This window comes from Tenrec ecaudatus, chromosome 5, assembly GCF_050624435.1.
Source record: "Tenrec ecaudatus isolate mTenEca1 chromosome 5, mTenEca1.hap1, whole genome shotgun sequence".
NCBI lineage: Eukaryota > Metazoa > Chordata > Mammalia > Afrosoricida > Tenrecidae > Tenrec > Tenrec ecaudatus.
The window spans coordinates 61678712-61700357 of record NC_134534.1 but is presented as its reverse complement, the minus strand read 5'-3'; the positions used below and the strand labels follow the sequence as shown (position 1 = coordinate 61700357).

At 39.8% G+C, this 21646-nt stretch overlaps 1 protein-coding gene across 6 annotated transcripts in view; it reads left to right on the top strand.

Annotated features, from left to right (window-relative positions):
* The window catches only part of ZFHX4 (zinc finger homeobox 4), a 216747-nt gene that overhangs the window by 159222 nt on the left and 35879 nt on the right, over positions 1-21646 (top strand). The gene's annotated exons all lie outside the window — the stretch shown is intronic.

Genomic DNA, 21646 nt, shown 5'->3' with positions numbered 1-21646 from the left:
CAAAAAATCAAGCCATAGCAAGATAGGCGATGAGTGAGAACACAGTGATGACAACAAAAAAGGAAACCAAGTACCCATAGAAGAATAAATTAATTAAAAGACAAAAATTTCAAAAAGAAAGAAAAACCTGACGGCACTGAAGCTTCAGGTAGGGGAGAGGGACATGTCTGATCAGAGCAAATAGGAGCAAATGAAGGGGAGGAAGAGAGAGTGGAGCATATCCTGGCCCATCAGGTCTGGAGGACGATATCCCCGCTCTGAACAGCGAACAGACAGAGTGGACAATATGGCGGATCCCACTATGAGACACGCCATCCCTTGATGGCCCAGGGCCTTAAGGGGGACAACACTGGAGACTCAGTGTCGGGACTGGGCCAGACTGACCCTGTGACACCGAGGCAAACCACTAAAAGTGTGCTGCAGAGCAACCGTGGGAGCAGAGCAGGGAGCCCCCGAGGGAGTACAAAGGACAGACTCTGGAATATGCTTGATGGAAGCATATTGCCAAATCTTTCTCCTGTGGAGCAGCTGGTAGGGTTGAATTACCAACTCATCTTGGTCTACCCTGTCGCCTTACAGCTGTGGAAGAAAGACACCCAGTAGTTGTATGACTTTCTCAGGATCCCACAGCTCTTCAAGAACAGTAGCTATGTCTTTGAGGCCCACTTTGATGTTGCTTTATTTCTTTATCACACCCAGCTCTTGACATTGGTGGAGAGAGGTTTTAAATACTGATCATCGTCCTTTTCCTTTCCTGTGCTTTTCCAAAGAAGAAAAACATCTAAATAATGTCATGATCTATGATAAGACACATATTATGCCCATTCTTCCTTCTCCCCACAGAATTAAATGTTCTCTGCTTTTTGTCTCGTGATTACGTGCTTCTAACACCAACAGATGACTTCCAATCTAGTGATGGGTGCGTTAGTCTTGCATATCCTCCAAATACAAGCTCTTGAGGGCCTGAGACAGTTTATTTTCTCGGTGGTCCGGTCTGATTCTTGCTACTTATCAGAGTATTTGTTCATTTGGAAATCTTTTATACTGTGAAGGAGTACACGTGTCTGTCATTATTACTAGCTCTTAAAACACATTTTCTTACACATTTCCAGTAATGTGTCAACAAATAGTTTTGGAAATGGCAAATAATAAGTTTAAGCAAAATTGAAGATTAGGAAACAATTAAAAAAGGTTAATGTTAAACGAAACATTAGGGCGCCAAACGATGCTTTATAGATCAACTAGTGTGAGTCATTAGAGCTTAATAGGCAAATGTTTTTATTTTAAGGGCTATAAAATAATTTTAACTGAAATTCCCTCACTTAAAAAAGGGGGTGCTTTGTTAAGGGAAAAGGAAAGAGAGAGAGGAGAGAGAGAAAGCCTTTTTGTTATTTGCTTATAAGATTGTCTTTCTTGCAAGCTTGGGATCAAGCAGTCTTTCCACACTCTTATTCACAGAAATGATACTGACCCTGGAGAATATTTTCTTGTCCAAACTATCATAGTTCAGAAAATTAAAAGTCAAATTGACAGTCTGATGCTGTCCACAACCAGCTGTTCCTTGACCAAGGTTATGGAGGGATGTTTGGAGAGGTGTTTTTATTACCATTGTGTAAAAATTGTATACGCTCAATTTAAAAGTTAGCCCTTTGGTTTCAAACAGAGCTGTACTTCAGTGTCATAGAATTAAATGCATATGACTTACTAAATAACTCACAAAGTAGTTTCAAGAAAGGACAGGCAAATGGAGGGTAACTCCTTCCAGGTGTATCTGTTGTACTCATATGTGAGAGCAAAAAAAAAGAGGTGATCGTTAATCAATCTGATAGACAACCTCAAAGAACTTGCTTCCTCACCCCGCCTTATTTCAGGATCTGTCGTGGTTGGGCTTTAACAGATAGGCTAGCAGTTCAAACCCAGCAGCAGCTCCACAGGAATAAGGTGAAACTTTCTGCTTCCATAAAGCTTTATAGCCTTGGAAATCCTATATGGAGATACTATAAACCAGAATTGACTTAATAGAAGTGATTTTAGCCTATGCTAATCATAGTTTAATTATTTCAGCTTTGAGAAAGAATGCCAAATATTTATCATTAATTCAGAATCCAACTGACAGCATCCCTACAGGATAGACAGAAACTGTTCTTAGTGTTCCCAAGGCTAAAATCATTGGAGGTGAGGACTGTCATCTCTATCTCCTATGGAACAGCTGAGGGAAACCTGATGGAGTGGTGGCAATGCCATGGGCTGTGATCTGAAAGACAGGCAGTTCCAAACCAACAGCCTCTCCTCCTTGGGAGAGAGATGGGGCTTTCTATTCTACTCCCATAAACAGTTACAGTCTCAGAAAATCATATGGCAGTTCTACTCTGCCCTATAGTGTTGCTATCAGTTGGCATTGACTTGATGGCAGTGAGTTTGGCTTGGGTTTGGAGGTTTTATTTAGGGAAAACTGAACCACTAATCACCAATGATTAAAACGCTGTGTAATCAGGACTCCTGGCTAGTGTTAAATACTTGGAATGAGAATGAAATGGGGAAAAAGGCCCTCCCTTAACTATCACCGGGAGCTTTCTACTTGTCTGCCCTCTGTATTGATTATAGAAAACCACTTAAGAACAATCTACTAAGTACTAGAGTTGGGTATAGCATTTGGCCCAAGGTTGTGAAAGGCAGAAAAGTGAAAATGGCCCCTGCCCCGAAGTACTTTAGAATCTACCGGAAGACAGAATAAATGTACTTGCCACAATAATAAACTAAGTAACTCCTGACACTCCGACAGCATCAAGTTCAGTACTGGTGACAGGAATGGTGTGTCTGTGGCGTTTGATACTGTAGTAGAAGCATAAGGTGAATAGTGTATTAGAGTTTAAATTCTGAGCATCCCACAGATAACTGGAAAGCCCAAATCCTTACAAAGACTTCCCACGTGGATTTTAAGCCTGCAGTGAATTCCTTCTGACCATTGACCAGAGCTGTAAATAGTCTTGTCTTCCTGCACAGTGCCCAGGGAGGGGTAGTGTCCTTAGGGGGGTAGCTGAGTATATCGTTGATGGAGATTACTGTACTCGGGGGTTGTGTAGCTATAGGTCATGTCCTAACGGTCAGAAAGCCCTGGACCAACCTTGTAAGCTCTTCTATGTAGCATTGTGTATGTGTTTCAATTTTGTTCCTGTTCCCACTTCTGGAGTCCCACTTGAACTGTGATGTATTGATCTGCTGCCCGTCATGCTTTCTGACAGTTACCTTTGTCTTCCCATGTCCTTTTTATTTTATGTTCAGAGCTAAAACATAACTGCATTATTTTTTTTTTAATTTGGGGCTCGTACAACTCTTATCATGATCCATACATCCATCCACTGTGTCGAGCATGTTTGTACATTTGTTGCCATCATCATTTTCATAGCATTTGCTTTCTGCTTGAGCCCTTGGTACCAGCTCCTCATTTTCCCCCTCCCTCCCTGTTCCTCCTCGCTCATGAACCCTTGATAATATATAAATTATTATTAGTCATATCTTACACTGTCCTGTGTCTCCCTTCACCCACTTTTCTGTTGTTCAACCCCCAGGGATGAGGTTGTATGTAGATCCTTGTAATCGGTTCCCCCTTTCCACCCTACCCTCTATCTACCCTCCCAGTATCGCTGCTCTCAGCACTAGTCCTGTAGGGATCATCTGTCCTGTATTCCCTGTATTTATAGTTCCTATCTGTACCAGTGTACATCCTCTGATCTAGCCAGATTGGCAAGGTAGAATTAGGATCATGATGGTTGGCGGGGGAGGAAGCATTAAAGAACTAGAAGAAAGTTGTATGTTTCATCATTGCTACACTGCACCCTGAGTGGCTCATCTCCTCCCCATGACCCTTCTGTAAGGGGATGTCTAGTGGCCGATAGATAGGTAGATCTTGGGTCCCCAGTCTGCATTTCTCTTCATTCACAATGATTTGATGTTTTGTTCTTTGATGCCTGATACCTGATCCCTTCAACACCATGTGATCACACAGGCTGGTATCTTCTTCCATGTGAGCTTTGTTGCTTCTCAGCTAGATGGCCGCTTGCTTATCTTCAAGTTTTTAAGACCCCAGATGCTATATTTTTTGATAGCTTGGCACCATCATGTTTCTTCACCACTTTTGCTATGCACCCATTTGTCTTCAGTGATCACATTGGGAAGGTGAGCACACAATGGTATGGTTCTTTGATGTCTGATACCTGATCCCTTTGACACCTCATGATCATGCAGGTTGGTGTGCTTATTCAATGTGGACTTTGTTGCTTTTTAGCTAGATGGCTGCTTGTTTACCTTCAAGCCTTTGAGACCCCAGGTGCTATATCTTTTGATAGCCAGGTACCATCAACTTTCTTCACCACATTTGCTAATGCACCTGCTTTGTCTTCAGCGATCATGTTGGGAAGGGGAGCATCATGGAATGCCAATTCAATAGAACAAAGTATTCCTGTATTGAGGGATTACTTGAGTGGAGGCCCAATCTCCATCTGCTACCTTAATACTAAATCTATAAATATATGCACTTAGATCTATTTCCCCATCCTCATATATAAATATATTTTTATATATGCATGAATTTATTTAGACCTCTTTAAATGCCCTTTGCCTCCTAGTTCTTTCCTCTATTTCCTTTTACTTTCCGCTTGTCCTGCTATCATGCTCAGCCTTCATTAGGGTTTCAGTAATTCCTCTCGGTTACATTACCCTTGGCTAGCAATTCAAAACCACCAGCAGCTCTGAGGGAAAAAGATGAGGCTTTCTACACCCATAAAAAGTTACAGTCTCAGAAATACACAGAGCTAGTGTTACCCTGCTCTATTGGGTCTGCATGGATCATAATCGACTCCATGGCAGTGCTTTTGGTTTTTCGTTTTTATTTCAACAAACTTTTGGAGACAATTGTGTACCTTATACTAATGGTCTAACTCATCTGGATGATGTGTCCCTCTTGTCTTTGTCCTGTTTAACACTTAGTAAATATTCTCCTTTAATTATATTTGAGATTAAAGGTCTTGCTTGTATTCTGAAATAGTAGAATTGGGGAATGGATAGAACCAGGGAAATGAAATAGAGTTCTGTTTGTTTTGATATGGCCTTGAGGGTTGAGAGGGGAAATAGCACAATAAAAATTTTAGAGATTTAAAAAATATATTGGTAAGGTTGCCTGAGTAGTAAGAAACTAGTCAGGAGCCTAATAAACATTTTAGAGAAAAGTGACAGAAAATGGACTAGACCGTGGAGATCTTGAAAGCTGAGCAAAGAGGTTCAGACTTGACGGGGCAGAAAAAAAGGAAATACTAATGTCTGAATGGAAGAATGGCACTGGTGTCCCTGGAGAGATACCTAGGAGGCTTGGAGGCAGCCATCTATGCAGGAGGGCTAGTTTTTGAGAAGACCTGGAGTCGAGGAGCTACATCAGAGCCCATCGCTGCGGTGGGCATATTCAGGGGCCAACCAGGGTAGCTATTAGTCAGTAGGCTAGAACAGTAATGGCAGAGAGTAAACTTACCATTATATAGGAGATGAAGGAATTAGAGATTTCGCTACAGATTTGAAGATGCGACTTGGGGAAACTTCTAAGCTTAAGTGGGCAAAAAAAAAAAAAAAACTAAAAGGGGGCTCTGCTAGTGAGGACATTAATGTTTCCCTTTACAGACAACACTTCAAATGACTCTGGGGAGAAAGAAACATGCTCATAAAGTATATTTTAATCTATCAAAAGTTAGATTTGTCTTTTTTTCATGGCTTTTAAGAGGCCTTTGATAGTTTTCACAAAGCAGTATTGAGGGCTCCTTGTATTTATAATGTTTGGAGTGTATGCGAGTTTATTACTGTGAGTGAGCAGAGCCCTCCTAGCTCCTCTTAAGGGGAACGATCTGCAGTCCGCTTCCGTGAAAAGGGCAGCCTGGGACCTGGGGAGGTCCCAGTCTATCCTTGCAGGCGGCTATGATCAGAATCAGCTCAGTGGCAATGAGTTGGGTGTTTTATTCAAATTGGTGTCACTTTTGCAAGTAGATATAGAGAAAATGCATTTGGAAATGTAGAACAATGCATGTCTAGGATAGTTTTGTATCTTTCTAAATAAAAATGATCGATGACACCGAAATATCTTATGGATTATTCTAATTCTGTGACTCCCAGAAGGCCTTGAACATAGCAAGTATTCAATAAATACTTATTGACTACATGAAAAAAATGGAGAACTAGTTCACAAGGTAAACTAAACATAAGGGAAAATGAAACAGTCAGGGTAAATGGCATTTGCATTGAAGATCGGGTAGGAGAAGTTCATTTGCCCTTAGTTACAGGACTCCGCGTGAGACAGGATTCTTGTATGTATTTGGCAGGAGGAGGGAAGGAAAAGTGACCCTCACTAAGAAGTTAAATATGGTGCAGTCTTTTCAGAGGCATGACGGGGGAAGAGAGCCTGCAGAATTTAAAAAAAAGAAGAAAGAAGGAAGGAAGGAAGGAAGGAAGGAAGGAAGGAAGGAAGGAAGGAAGGAAGGAAGGAAGGAAGGAAGGAAGGAGGGAGAAAAAGAGAGAAAGAAACTGATCCTCCTCCATTCCATTTGCCCTCGCCTTTCCATGTTCGAATCTCCTGAAGATTAGGAGACACTTGCCAGTGTCTACGTAATGGCAAATAAGGCTTTGCCTATTTCTCACCTTGGCTAGCAACCTCTACAGTCAGTTTTCTTCAGTCTAGATTTCGACTTTTAGACGACTTGAGGACAGATGTGAGCGTTTGGAAAAAGAAATGTACCCCCATTGCCAAGGAGACAGTTTCAACTCATAACAACCCTACAGGACAGAGTAGAATTGTTCTAGGGGGTTCCTAATGTTGTAATCTTTATGAAAGCACACTGCCATATTTTTTGTCCCTAAAGAACAGTTGATAGTTTAGATGTTTTTATTTATAACTTATAGAAAAAAAGATGTTTCAAAAATAATCATTTTCTACTCTTCATTTTGTTTATCACCAACCTCCTCCTCCTTCCTTTCCACAGACCATGTCTTTATTTTATGAAGAGCACCGTATCTCCAAATATGCTTTCCTTTTTGTTGTTCTGTACTTTGCATCTTTTTATATTTCTTAATTCTGCTTATCACACTTATTAAAGTCGATTTTCCCTAACTTTTTCTGATAACACACATTTTAGAAGAGTTTTCCATTTCATCTTTTGCAGAATTATTTTTGGTCTATGGCTGAAATATTTACACACTATGATCTCAGCGCATAGCTCACCTTTTATCTCAGTGATGGTGTGACTTACTGAAGCTGCTTCCTCAGGGCAACACCCTTACTGGTTGTGGGCTGAAGCTGGTCCTTCACCACGGAATTTTGAAATGTCTTGATCTGCTTGTACCAAAGTCTGAAAATACAGATGCAGCATGGATTATATATAATTATATTTCCTTTTTTATAAAACTTTGAAATTCTATTTTAAAATAAGTACCGCTATCAAACTTAATTTAAGAGTAACTGTGGAATGTTTATGTTCTACCGGGTATTTTCTTCTTTGTTGATAATACTTTCTCACACATATACATTCCATTGTGTCTACAAGGAAACAGTAATTGTCTTAACTCATAGTTAGTCAGGATTCCTAGCTGAAAATTTCTAAAAGAAAATGATTGCTGTCACTGTGTATACACAAAAAGACAATAAATATATTTTATATGCTAAGAAGCAGAAGCCCTTGCTTTCTGAACCTTTCCCCCAGTCCTTTAGTTCACTTTCATACTGGTACCTCACTTTATACTCCTCTGCCCTTTCTTCTCCACAACTCTGCTCCCCATATCTTGTCATGATCTGGAGAGTCTCTGATTTCAGGGACAATAATAAGCCCTGACCTCAATACCATTGACCGCTTTGCTAATTGGCCAGGTAACCTCTCCTTTCTTCTTGAGATATGCTTTTCACTCTACCTTCTACACTCCATTTTCTCTTGAATTCGCCTTCCTCATTGACTATCCTTGATCAATCTTCTTCACTGTCTCGTACGAATTTCGGAAAGGAACAGTGAGAATGTTTTATGCCTGCACAGGAATATCAGGGGGAGATATTCGCTGTAGAGATTTTAGAAAACAATAGAAAAACTAACAAAAAGTTGGGTTCATTTATTATTTTTACCATACACTGAACAATTTTAACAATCATTGTTCAATTTTAAACAATATCATTGATCTAATACTTCCACCTTCTCACAGTGATACCACCCTTTGATAAGCCAGAAATTTATTCTCTAGCTAATCTTACTCAATCTAAAGGTCTTAAGCTACCATTTGAACTCTCTTCTTCTCCATACCACCCCTTCACACTCACCCAAGCACAGACACTTGCTTACTCAACACTACTGAGTATGTAGCAGAATATCTCATTGGCTGTGATGGATGGGATGGTTCCGTTATGTTATATATCGGGTCACTATGAGCCAGAAGTGACTTGAAAACTGTAACAACAAGACCACAACACTGGAATAATTCTTGATTCTTATTGTTCCTGTACTTCTTGTTTTGTGTCTACTTGTTTATGTTTTGTTTTGATTTTTTTCTTTTTATTTATTTATTATAAATCATTTTATTGGGGGCTCATAGAACTCTTATCACAATCCATACATACATCCATTGTGTCAAACACATTTGTACATTTGTTGCCATCATTGTTCTCAAACATTTTCTTTCTACTTGAACCCTTGGTATCAGCTCATTTCTTTCGCCTCCCTCCTCCACCCTCCCTACCTCACAAACTCTTGATAATTTATAAATTATTATTATTGTTCCATGTCTTACACTGTCTGATGTATCCCTTCACCCACTTTTATGTTGTCTATCCTCCAGGGAGGGGGGTTATATGTAGATCCTTGTGATTGGTCCCCTCTTTCTCCCTCACCTTCCTCTTACCCTCCTGGTATCACCACTCTCAATATTGGTCCTGAGAGGTATATCTGTCCTGGTTTCCCTGTGTTTCCAGCTCTGATCTGTACCAGTGTACATCCTCTGGTCTAGCTAGATTTGTAAGGTAGAATTGGGATCATGATAATGGGGGGGGGGATATTAAAGAGCTAGTAGACTGGCTTTTCTCCTTCCCATGACCTTTATGTAAGGGGATGTCCTGTTGCCTAGAGATAGGATTTGTGTCTCCACTCCACACTCTCCCTTATTCATAATGATATGATTTTTGTTGTTGTTGTTCTTTGATGCCTGATACTTGATCCTATCGACACCTCGTGATCACACAGGTTGGTTTGCTTCTTCCATGTGGGCTTTGTTGCTTCTCAGCTAGATGGCCGCTCATTTATCGTCAAGCCTTAAAGACCCAAGATGCTATATCATTTGATAGCCAGACTGCATCAGCTTTCTTCACCACATTTTCTTATGAACCCCTTTGTCTTCAGTGATCATGTTGGGAGGGTGAGCATCATGGAATGCCAGTTTAATAGAACAAAGTGTTCTTGCATTGAGGGAGTACTTGAGTGGAGGCCCAATGTCTATCTGCTACCTTAATACTAAACCTATAAATATATGCACATGGATCTATTTCCCCATCATCATATATAAATATATTTACATATGTGCATGTCTGTATTTAGAAGTCTGTAAATGCCCTTTGCCCCTAGTTCCTTCCTCTATTTCCTTTTACTTTCCTCTTGTCCCACTATCATGCTCAGCCTTCATTAGGGTTTCAGTAATTCCTCTCGGTTACATTGCCCTTCATCAAGCCCTACCAGGCCTCCTACACTCTCCTCGCTATTGGTTTTAGATCACTTGTTGTTCCCTTGTCGCTGGGTTGGTTAACACCCCCTTTCTCTCCTCTGCCACCCCCTCTTCCACGTTCTCCCTGAACTGGCAGGGTTGTTTTCTCCTCCAGATTGTTAATCCCTCCTATCTTATCTAGTTATACCTGCAGAGATAATAATATGCAGAAAATACAAGACAGAAAAAACAAAGCAACAAAAGAAAACAAAAACCAAAAAAATGACCAAAAAAAGAAAATTCTGTAAATAGTTCAAGGTCTGTTTGTTGACCTTTAGGAGTGTTTTCCAGTTGAGTCTGATAGGATGCCATGCCCTAGCCCCAAAGTCTTATTTTTGGTATTTCCTGGGGACTTTGTTGCTCTGCTCCCCTTGCTGTTCTGTTGCACACCCTTAGTATTTTGCCTCAGTGTGGTGGGGTTTTATAACAGGCACAATTCCTACACTGTGTCTCCCGTGTTGGCCCTGTAGTGCTATGGGTCAGTGAGGGACATTGAGTCTATAGTGGGGTTGGCCCTGTGATCTTCTCTATCCTTTGGCTCCTCTGAGCGTGAATATCATCCTCAGGGCTTAGTGGGCCAGGATGTGCTCCACTCTTTCTTTCTCTCCCTTCGTTTTCTCTTGTGTGCTCTGACCAGACATGTCCCTCTCCGTGAGCTGTAGCTTCAGTGCTGTCCTCTGAAGTGAATTCTTCCGCAGGGCGGAGGGAAGCTGTCCACATAGTTGGGATTGGGGCTGGCCCCTCAGACCTCTTTGACTCTTCTTTGTCAGTGCCCTTTGCCATCCATCAGTATCCCTTAATATTACTTCTTATTTTTTGTTCCTCACAGTTCTGTCTTCAGCCCACGTACTCTATGAAACCTGCCATTCACCACAAGTCTCCAGTTAATACTGCTTTAAAATATTTTGGCTCATAATTTTCTTCTAAGACCCAGCTCTTTAAACTCAGATGCTTACTAGACCACTCTACTCATATTCATATCCCAAACAGAGCTCATCATTTATTTTCTCACCCCTATCTTTAGATGCTTACATATCCTTTCCCCCAAATGGAATCACGGTTGCTTCTTGTTGCCTGGTTTCTTCTAAGCAGTGTTATATTGAAGCTCAATAGAGACTCTAGTATTCTTTCCTCAGAGCAAACTCCTTCCCTTCCATTCTGTCCTCCACACAGCAGCCCAAATGGAATCCTGGCACCCTTGGCTGAAAGCTCTTACCTTGCCTAGATCAAGGAACTCTTTGCCAATACTTGCATCCAGGCAAAGGGGAAAATAAATTGGCTATGCCTGAGAAACATTTTTTTCTACTGTTAATACAGTCCAGAGAAAGCACTGTGCCAAATCTCATCAATCTGTTTGCTCGTTAATGAATGATTTAGTAAGTAAACAGTTCATGGGTATGCATAAGTATTGTCTTGAAAATTCGTAGCACGTTCCAACAGTCTATTTTTTCCACTCTTGGCTCATGCCTAACTTTCTAGTCTTGCTTTTCTGGAACTCGGTAAACTTTCAGTAACTTTCCATCTCCGATCTATCCCACCTACAGTTCTCTCCATCACTGCATAGGTCAATTCTTATAAATGTCATGTGGGAGACATAGCTACATAAATTTGACCTTTCCTCCTGTGGTCATACATAGAAAACCTCAAAGAATAAAAATGTAAAGATTATGTAAACACAATTAAGGAAATATTTCTACATCTTTGGCTAATGGGAAATTTATTTTAACTCTTTTGGTATTAGCAAAAATAATTGATATTCTCATCTGAGAATTTTTTAATAGCCATATATAATTCACAAAACAAATAAGCTTGCATGTGGGAAGCAATAGTTTCACCCATATGTGTAACTCTAAAGAGTAGCTTATTAGAAATAATTGTCTTTACAAAGCTAGGATATTTAATATTTAGACAGTGTAATACAAATGTGGTTTTTATTTTTTCTTAGTGTTTTGTCTCTGTACCTTGAAAATGATGCTAACAGTGCCAGTTTATATTTTGTGCAATCGTTCTATGAGATAGGCAAAGGAAGTGATTTTATCCCCATTTTACAGATGAAAAGGCTGGTTCTAAGTTGTTGATAGATCGATTTATGTCTCTACAACTTGAATAAGGATTCAATTCTTATTCAGTACATTGGCTTTGTAAGATTGCCTTCAGAGAAGTTCTTTGTCTTTCATCAATCATGAATTTCTCTGGAGAAAAAACAACAACAAGTGCATTGGATAATCATGATATGTTCAGTAGGGCATATAATTGAGTTGACTGTAGTGTGAGGATTAATCGAGAAAATTACTCAAAAACAATGTTTGTGTACATGGAGATTTTCCAAGTCTTGGAGACTTGTTAAATTTGTTGATCTGTACTTTCTGAGATGGTTTGTGACCTCTTGCCCAGTGTTTTCTTTAAGAATGAGTTGGTGGTGGTGTTTATGGTGGCAGGCATGAGGATTCCGCCAAACAAAACCATACAGACAAACAAAAAATCCCTTTGGGCTCATTTGTGTCAGCACTACCTGTCCATCTGAGTCCATCTTCTGTCCTTATATCTTTTTGGTACAGAGATCATTTTTACAGCAGCATGTTGAAAATAGGCTAGAGATTTATAATTTTTCAAATTGCATTGTGTAGGAAATGAATATTTAGTCTTCTTAACATTTACTCTTTCAAAATATTTGCACAAATAATAGTGATATATTCAAAGCTCTGAACCCTAAATCAGCAATGGACAAAATGGTCGCATATAAACATAATCTAAAAAACCATATTCCCAAATTGATCTTGTCTTTTACATGAATGTAGGGGCCCTGGTGCTCTACTGCAGTCTGCATGGTCAGCAGTTCGAAACTACCAGCAGCTCCTCTGGAGAAAGACTGAGCTTTCTACTCCTGTAACAGTCACAGCTACGGGGGGCCCACTGAGAGCCAGCATTGACTCAATGGCCGGGAGTTTGGTTTTCACTTGAATAATTCGTGTTTAGTGGGATAAATGAAAGGCAGGGAAGAGCATATGTAGCACAGCTATTTTCTTCACTAAGCATGCTTTAGATTCTTTATGCTGCTCTTGGCTGCACTTTGCATCTGGCATTTCTGATTTCCTAGTCACATGGAGGACCTGAATTTCAAACAGATAAAATGCTCAGAATCAAATAACTAAAAGGTGGTGGTGCTGAATTCAAAACCAATTGTATTTGGTCCCCAATGTCATATTTTTGGTTTTGTTTTCTTTTTCCTCCACATTATCTACGTAGAGGAGTGTTCCCCATATTTCTCACGAAACACTTCTTTTAGTAAGACAGTCTTCTATGCGTCAGATAGTTACAACCGAAGTAGGCATTTTTATGCCACTGATATCTCAACTTTTGATGCACACTCTAACTTTTCAAGCAAAGGGACTGAATCCCAGTTGGTTATAAACTTGTGACCATTATTTCAACACAGAGGTTGCTTGCTCACCTGGATTCTCAACAGCAGAGACTAAATAAATGATGCCTTTGGGGAAAGTGATTCCAAAGGAATATGCACAAATAACACATTGAATGTGATCCAAGTGGAATCTTGGGAATCATGAAAGCATTCTGATCCTAGAAAGCATTTTAAAAGGAATTGAGAAGAGATTCAGCTCTACAATTATTGTACTTAATTTGAAAAACAGTGCAGTCTTGAAGGGAGGAACCTACCATTATAGAAGGTGAAATAATTTGAGAATTTATGGAAGCTTTTGAACATTCAAGAATCAAGCACCATGACTGACAAAAAGCAGTGTGACTTTACTCTGAGGACAAATGGTGACTTTGAAGGAGTCTTTGAAAAAGTTAAAGGGAAGACTGGGGGTATTGGTGTGTGTGTGTGGGTGGGGGGGGTTATACCAATTTATTATATTGATTTTTAAATTTAAAATTGTTGAAAAGCTTTTGAACGACTATGAAAACTTGGTAGCCGTAGTAGAAAAAAGCGTTCCTACATGGTGCGAAAGGTTAATGCTCTCGGCTGCTTGAACGTATTAGAAAGTTGTGTCCACTAAGCAGAAAGACTTGATGGTAAACTCAGTGGCAGCTGGTTTGGTAGGTACAAGGTACTGCATTTCATGGATTGAAAACTAGCTTTGGGATCAGAGAGAAACCCTGGTAGCTTAGTGGTTACAAGTTGGACTGCTAACCTCAATGTCAGCACTTCGAAACCACCAGCCACTCTTTGGAGAAAAGATAGATCTTTCAATTCCCTAAATAGATAACAGTCTCACAGGGGCCAGTTCTACCCCATCCTATTCCCTTGGAGTCGGCATCAACTCTGTGGCAGTGAGTGAGGTAAGAAGCAAAGGGATGAAGTAAATGGCCCCTGGGTAGCACGAACAAAGGCTATTTGTGAACAGTGATCAGTATGCAGACCTGTTCAGTCGTTGCTGATGAGCAACCCTTCCAAGCTAACCCAGTACACTGAGGAGGAAAATGATGCTACAAAATATAAAGAGAGATTAAGGAAAATGCCAGAGACCTTAATTAGGTCATTTGTTGGTAGATGGGACCACGATGCTATCTTGAAATTATAGGGGTGATGTCTGATTTTTTTTATTTCAAAGCAATCAGAAGTAAAAAGGAATCTTATATGGAGAAATGAATGAAAGTATGGAATTAAAAATATTACATAGATGCAGAAAAAATATTTATCTTTCTAATATATTTAGATATATTAGATAAGATATATTTATCTTTCTAATATATTTTAGGCTAAGTGGCTTTCAATTTACCATGTTTTAGTGACATCTATTTTGTTTTATATGTGAAACATTTTGCTAAGAATAGTGACATACTTTATTGTGTAATGTGTTATGTCAGTGGGTGGGGGTAGGGTGTAGGCTGTCTTGTAGGGAACTTCAACTTAATACTATACTGGGAGTTTTAAAATTCTAGCTGTCAAATGACGTGCTGAATCTTTCCCAAATCTTGTTTATAACACTATAAAAAGCACTTGGATGTTTAGATCATCAGTTACATTTTAGATTTATTCCTGAATTACAATCAAAGTTCTTAAACGTAAAATTCTCTGCTTACTAAGCAACAAAGCCCACATGGAAGAAGCATACCAGCCTGTGTGATCATGAGGTGTCAATGGGACCAGGTAGCAGGAATCAAAGACCCAGAACAAAAAATCTTATCAAAGCCCAGTTGTAGATAATTGGAAATCTCCTCACAGAAGGGTCAAAAGGAAGAGACAAGCCAGTGCAGTATAGCACTGATGAAGCATACAACATACAACTTTCTAGTTCTTTAATGTTTCCTCCTCCCTACCCCTCACTATCTTTTTTTTCTTTTTTTAACGTTTTATTAGGGGCTCATACAACTCTTATCACAATCCATACATATACATACATCAATTGTATAAAGCACATCTGTATATTCCTTGCCCTAATCATTTTCTTTTTTTCCCTTTTCTTTTTTTACATTTTATTAGGGACTCATACAACTCTTATCACAATCCATACATATACATACATCAATTGTATAAAGCACATCCATACATTCCCTGCCCCAATCATTCTCAAAGCATTTGCTCTCCACTTAAGCTCTTTGCATCAGGTTCTCTTTTTTATTCCCCTCCCTCTCTGCTCCCCCCTCCCTCATGTGCCCTTGGTAATTTATACATCGTCATATCTTGCCCTATCCGGAGTCTCCCTTCCCCCCCTTCTCTGCCGTCCCTCTCCCAGGGAGGAGGTCACATGTGGATCCTTGTAATCAGTTCCCCCTTTCCAACCCACTCACCCTCCACTCTCCCAGCATCGCCCCTCACACCCTTGGTCCTGAAGGTATCATCCACCCTGGATTCCCTGTGCCTCTAGCCCTCATATGTACCAGTGTACAACCTCTGCCCTATCCAGCCCTGCAAGGTAGAATTTGGATCATGGTAGTTGGGGGGAGGAAGCATCCAGAATCTGGGGGAAAGCTGTGTTCTTCATCGGTACTACCTCACACCCTGACTGACCCATCTCCTCTCCTAAACCCTTCTCCCCCCTATCTTGAACCCAATTCTACCTTACAAATCCAGCTAGACCAGAGCATGTACACTGGTACAGATAAGAGCTCACAACACAAGAAAGCCAGGACAGATAAACCCCTCAGGACCAATATTGGGAGTAACAATACCAGGAGCAGCAGGGGAAGGTTGGGGATGAAGGGGGCACCGATCACAATGATCTACATATAAACTCCATTCCAGGGTGGGGGGACATACAACAGAAAAATGGGTGAAGGGAGACAGTGGTCAGTGTAAAACAGGAAAGAAAATAATAATAATTTATAAATTGTCAAGGGTTCATGAGGTAGGGAGGGTGGGGGAGGGAAAATGGGTTGATACCAAGGGCTCAAGTAGAAAGAAAATGCTTTGAGAATGATGATGGCAACAAATGTACACAGTGGATGTATGGATTGTGATAAGAGCTGTATGAGCTACCAATAAAGTGATAAATACATACATACATAAAAATGTCAAGTCTTCCTCTGACCATTAAATTTTTAGTATGTAACTGTAAAATAATTATCATTGAAAATTTTATAATTAGTAAGGAAAAACTGTGTCAGGTAGGAACTTGGTAATTCTGAATCCAAATCAAATGTCTGAAAAATAAATGTTTGGTATAAGCCGATGGGAAAATGAAAGAGGAGTAATGAAACAGATATAATTTTGAGTAGTTGTAGAAATCCATGGGTAGGAGAGTCATGAAGACTTTGATTCCCATCATTTAAAGGAATTGGGACCACTGAAAATGTAAGCATCAAGCTTTGGCTCTTCAAAGGTGACCGTTTTAGTAAGGCCAAGAAGTAGGTGATTCGCAGTAACTCGATCATGTTAGTTTCTAGAAGACGGCTACCCAAAAGACAATAATTTTAGAATCAAAAGGAGAGAAACTTTTTTTTTTTAATTTCAGAAATGTGGTCAGAATCCTACTATGGTGGTTAGAGAGCCATTCCTGGAAATGCCCTGTGTGGGATATGTCCTAGCTCTACCTTTGGCCAGTTTTGTGATAACTCCTATAAGAAAAATCAGTCACCTTGTGTGTGGAAAAATAGAGGAACTCAGTACCATTTTCAAATGTATTATCACCAAATTGATAGAATAGGGTAGAATGCTGGATAAGCTGAGTCAGTGCTACTATTTTTAAATAGTGTTAAACAAGAAGGTCAGGTGCTTGGGAACACAAATTAGTAATCTAATTAAGTCACCAGCAAAAGAGATTGTGTTAACTGCAGTCAGATTTGTTATTACAGAGCAATTATGAAAGTGAAATATTGCAAGAATTGATGTATCATTACTAGGTTTAAACATTTCATTTTACATAGGCAGAAAAGTATAGATTAATCAGTTCTTTTGATAAGTTAAAAGCTTTTATTAAAATATTTATACCTTGTATAAATGAAACTGCATTGTAGGGGATCTAAAAAGAATACTATAACATGTTGAACTACATTCCTTTGTGAAATTGTTTGCACATTCTCTCTTATTGGAGCCTTCTCCAAGTACTCTGTGAACTAATTTGGGAGATTACATAACTATTTCTGGTTTGGACATTTTGTGCATTTTCTTAAATCACTATCAAATGGCACGACACTGTTATTCAATTACACTTTATACCCAAGGAATGCACATACCCTGTGATCTAGCAGAATCCTAACAGAATTAATGATAAATCACTTTCTCCCTACCTCCAACCCCAACTTGGTTTGTGGCACTCGCTAAGATCAGGAAAACAATGGGCCGTGAGGCCACAGTGGGTTATACGGGGCGATGGTAACTGAAAGATCAGCAGTCAGCACTCACAGTCGCTCTGCAGTAGAAAGTGAGGCTTCCTGCTCCCACCTAAGACTGGCAGCCTCATAAACCTTCGGTGGTAGCCCTCCTCTTCCCGGGAGGGTGACTGTATGGAAATGGACTTGAAGGTAGTAAGGGGTTTTGTTTTTTAAGACGAAGACAATCTATATTGCTTCCCAAATACCATGCTTGTAGAACTGTGCAGTGTTTGAGACGAGGCCGCCTTGCTTGGGCTCATTCCAGGCTCCGTCACAAGCTTGATGTCCTAGGGCCATTTCTAAGCCTGCTCCTTTTTAAGTCCCAGTTTCCTGATTTGTAAAATAGGGATTTATAGCTGTCTTTATTTGGCTGTGATGATTAAATTATTATTTCTAAGCAAATAGCTTAGCACTCAATAAACTGTCTTTTTCCCCAACTTAATCATCTTTAATAGTAGCAGGTCATTTGGTCAAATGAACTGACTTCTGCTGGCTGCTGAAGCACGTGCGTGTGACGCACTGAGGTGCTTACACAAGGACACACCAGAAAATATTTCTACAAAGTCAGAGAAATCTTTATCACTCAAAAATATTAAAAGGTGAAGCTACTGTTTCTCCACATACCCTCCATCTACCTCTACGTACGTCTGAGAGATTGTATTTCTATCTCTCTAACCTTCTCCTGAAGAATTCTGTCCTCTGATTTACATCACCTCTAAATATCAGTTTCAGCATTCTCATAGAATTCAAATCGTGCTAGTTTTCCATAGTCTGTGAGTTGGGGGCGTGGCGGTGGTGCACAAAGGAGGCTGAAGGGCTAATATTAGGGTTGGAGGACGGATACAGTAAGGTTTCCCACAGCAATGTCTCACAGGAGAATCCCCTGGAAGAATGGGCAAGGGTGCTGTGGCTATGGGGGCGTGGGGGAGCTCCCCGACCTTTTTGTCAGCAGTGCAGTTTTCAGTACCCTTCTCTTCATCAGGTGCTCCCAGACTGCCCTGGGTCCTTCAACAACGGATCAAGGCTAGCCCTTTGAATCTTCAAAACGGACCCCGGTGCCTTTAATTCGTGGTGTTGGGTAGTACATGTGACTCTGAAGTAAAATTGAAAAAAAATTAGAAGAATTAGTATTCAGATAATAGTGGTTTCATCTGTTTGCAAAATTATATTTGTGGCTCTCAATTAAAAAAAATTATTAAGGACAGGATTGGCTCTTCCTTGTTGAAAGTTTGCAGACCCCAGGTCTGGTAGATCCCCTTGAAGTTGATTGGGTCTTGTTTTCTGGATCAGATTAGTAAATCCAAGACTCATCTCCAATTATGGTTCATTCCACAAAATCACCCACATTAGCTTTGGCTTTGCTTTAAAAAAAATGTACAGAAAGATCAGTTCGTTGAACTACCGAGTCTTCGTGCAATCCGTCTGGCACCTATAGAGCCAGACATTTGCTGCAACCATGATGCTCACTTGAAATTGACACTGCTATCCCATTTGAAATCCCATCTTCAGTAGCTAACACATCAAAGGTAACTCTATGGTTACTTCCATGGCTTTCTGGAGCCACGGTTACTTCATTCTGCATGGGTAATCAGTCAGTCAATCATCTTGTCTCTCTTGGCACATCTTTGAAATCGTTCTGTAGCCTGAAAATACTTGATCCATCTACAAACTGTTGCAATGTTTCCGTGACTTGGGAAAATGTCTACTGAGTTTTGTTAAAATTACGATATTATTGACCTCAAAATCAAAAATAATTTTACATGGCACAAAAAGTTATATATGTATGGAAAGCACCTAAAGAGAGTGGGCCAAGTGTATAAGCTTGAATCAGCCATCCACTGATTAGAGTCGTGTTTGAACACCTTTTGTTTGGAATAAACCCAGGCATGTATACACTGTAACACTAATACCAATAGATTTTGATACACGCATGAGCATATTCGAATAAGGAGTGCTGATGGTCCTTTGATAAATGCTATTTATTTTCCTGAAAATTAATAAGCATCTCTCTCTCATGCACATACACACCTCAGAAATAAGAATCATGAAGTGTGTTCTGTATTATTAAAATAGGGCCAAGTGTAGAGATCCAGGAATCTAGGAAGCTGTCACAAAATTTCATCCTTAGGCTCATCTGTTTCAGGAATGTAGGGTGCACAGTAGTATTTAAAATAAAAACAAAAGCAACCTAATTGATATTGATAAATCTCACTCTGATTTTAGTTGAGAATATGTGTGGATGAAAAGGTGCCCTTCAAGATATGACAAAATAATAATCTATAAATTATCAAGGGCTCATGAGCGAGTGGGGAGAGGGGAGGGAGGGGAAAGTAGAAAGAGGACCTAATGCCAAGGGCTTAAGTGGAGAGCAAATGCTTTGAAAATGATTAGAGCAAAGAATGTACAGATGTGCTTTATAGAATTGATGTATGTATATGAATGGATTGTGATAAGAGTTGTATGAGCCCCTAATAAAATGTTTTTTAAAAAAAGGAAAGGTGCCCTTGAGACTCTCACAATCTAATGAGGAAGTATATATTTATCAATTAAAATATAAGATATATCAGGATAAGTGGTGAAATATATAGGTTAATTGTTCTGGGAACACAGAGATGGAGAATGGAGCCGTTGTTTGGGGTTTTGAGTAAATAATAGAAGTTTATGAGAGAAGACCAAAGGGGCGTCCAAAAGAAAGGGGACGACATTGATCAAGTGTAAAGTCCAGAGAGGGGCCCAGAGGAAGAAGGGGAACCTTAAGAGTAAAATACTTGCTAGGGGTCAATGCTGAAATACATTTGGAAATGACTCCTGGATTGGTAAGCAGGGACTGGAGATAAAGTATCATATGTATTTGTTCTTTAAAAAAAAGATATTGGGGGTTAACATATGTATATCATTCCGTACTTCAATCACATCAAGAAATATTGTACAACCATCACCACAATCAGTTTCAAAACATTCTTTTCTTTCTAGAACTCCTTGACATCAGCTCCCTTTTATTGCCCCATCATCCCCCACCACCACTGGACTCCCCGGAAATCCTTATTCAATTTGCTGTCCCCATAGGCTCATCAATCCTAGTTTCATAGACTGAAAAGCATATAACAAAAATCCCAAAGGGTGACCCTTGATGACAAAACACCTCTGAGATAAACCCCGATAAAAACAAATGAAAAAAATGAGAAAATGTTGAAAACATGCCTCGGAGGGGCGATCAACTGACTTTAACCATTTAACTGACTTTAACCATTTAAGTCAAATGGCTTTAACCATTTAAGTCAGGCTTACCATTTTGGTCTTCTATCGTCATCTCTCCATGCACTCTATTTGGTAACCTGTTTCCTACCACCCCCCACCACCACCCCCCTATTATGGATAGAGGGAAATCCCTGGAGGCTTAATCAAATTCCCATGTAGATCCCACAGATCTATCTCGGGCTCCCACTGTCATCCATAGCCTTCTGCAAACCACACTCTCACAATTTAGACTCGGATACTTTGGGTTATATGATTTACAATCTTTCAGTCATTGATGTTAGTGTGCTTCTGCCATGTGGACTTGTTTGACATCTCACTTAGATGGCTGTTTGTTTGGAAACAAGTCTTTACGAGCCCAGATTCTATGTATCTGATAGCTGGACACCATCTACTCTTCAGCACACTTTGCTATGGTACCCTATCTGTGTTTCCTTCCTGAGGGGGAGTATTGAACTGGACCGTAGTGTAAGATCGAACTGTTCTTATATTGCAGCTAGGATTTAGTATGAGCCCCAAACCCATTTCTGGATTTATGTTTTTCTCTTACTTCTTGTTTTAATCTTCCATTGACTCCCTTTCAAAACCTCCTTGTTAATTTATAGTCGAGAGTCCTTATGCTCATCATTTATAGAAAGTGCCACAGTTGTAATTATGTATTCTTATGATCTAGAGTTTGTGCTACTATTTGTCTGCTAGGAAAACACACCCATTCTCTGCCAACCGTTCATTTGTTCCTATTGTCCATACGTTTGACCAGGTAGCCAAGAGATAAAAATCAGAATTTGTCTCTTTGGGCTCTAAAGTTTATCTATAGTGTACTATATTGTGTGTGTGTGTGTGTGTGCTG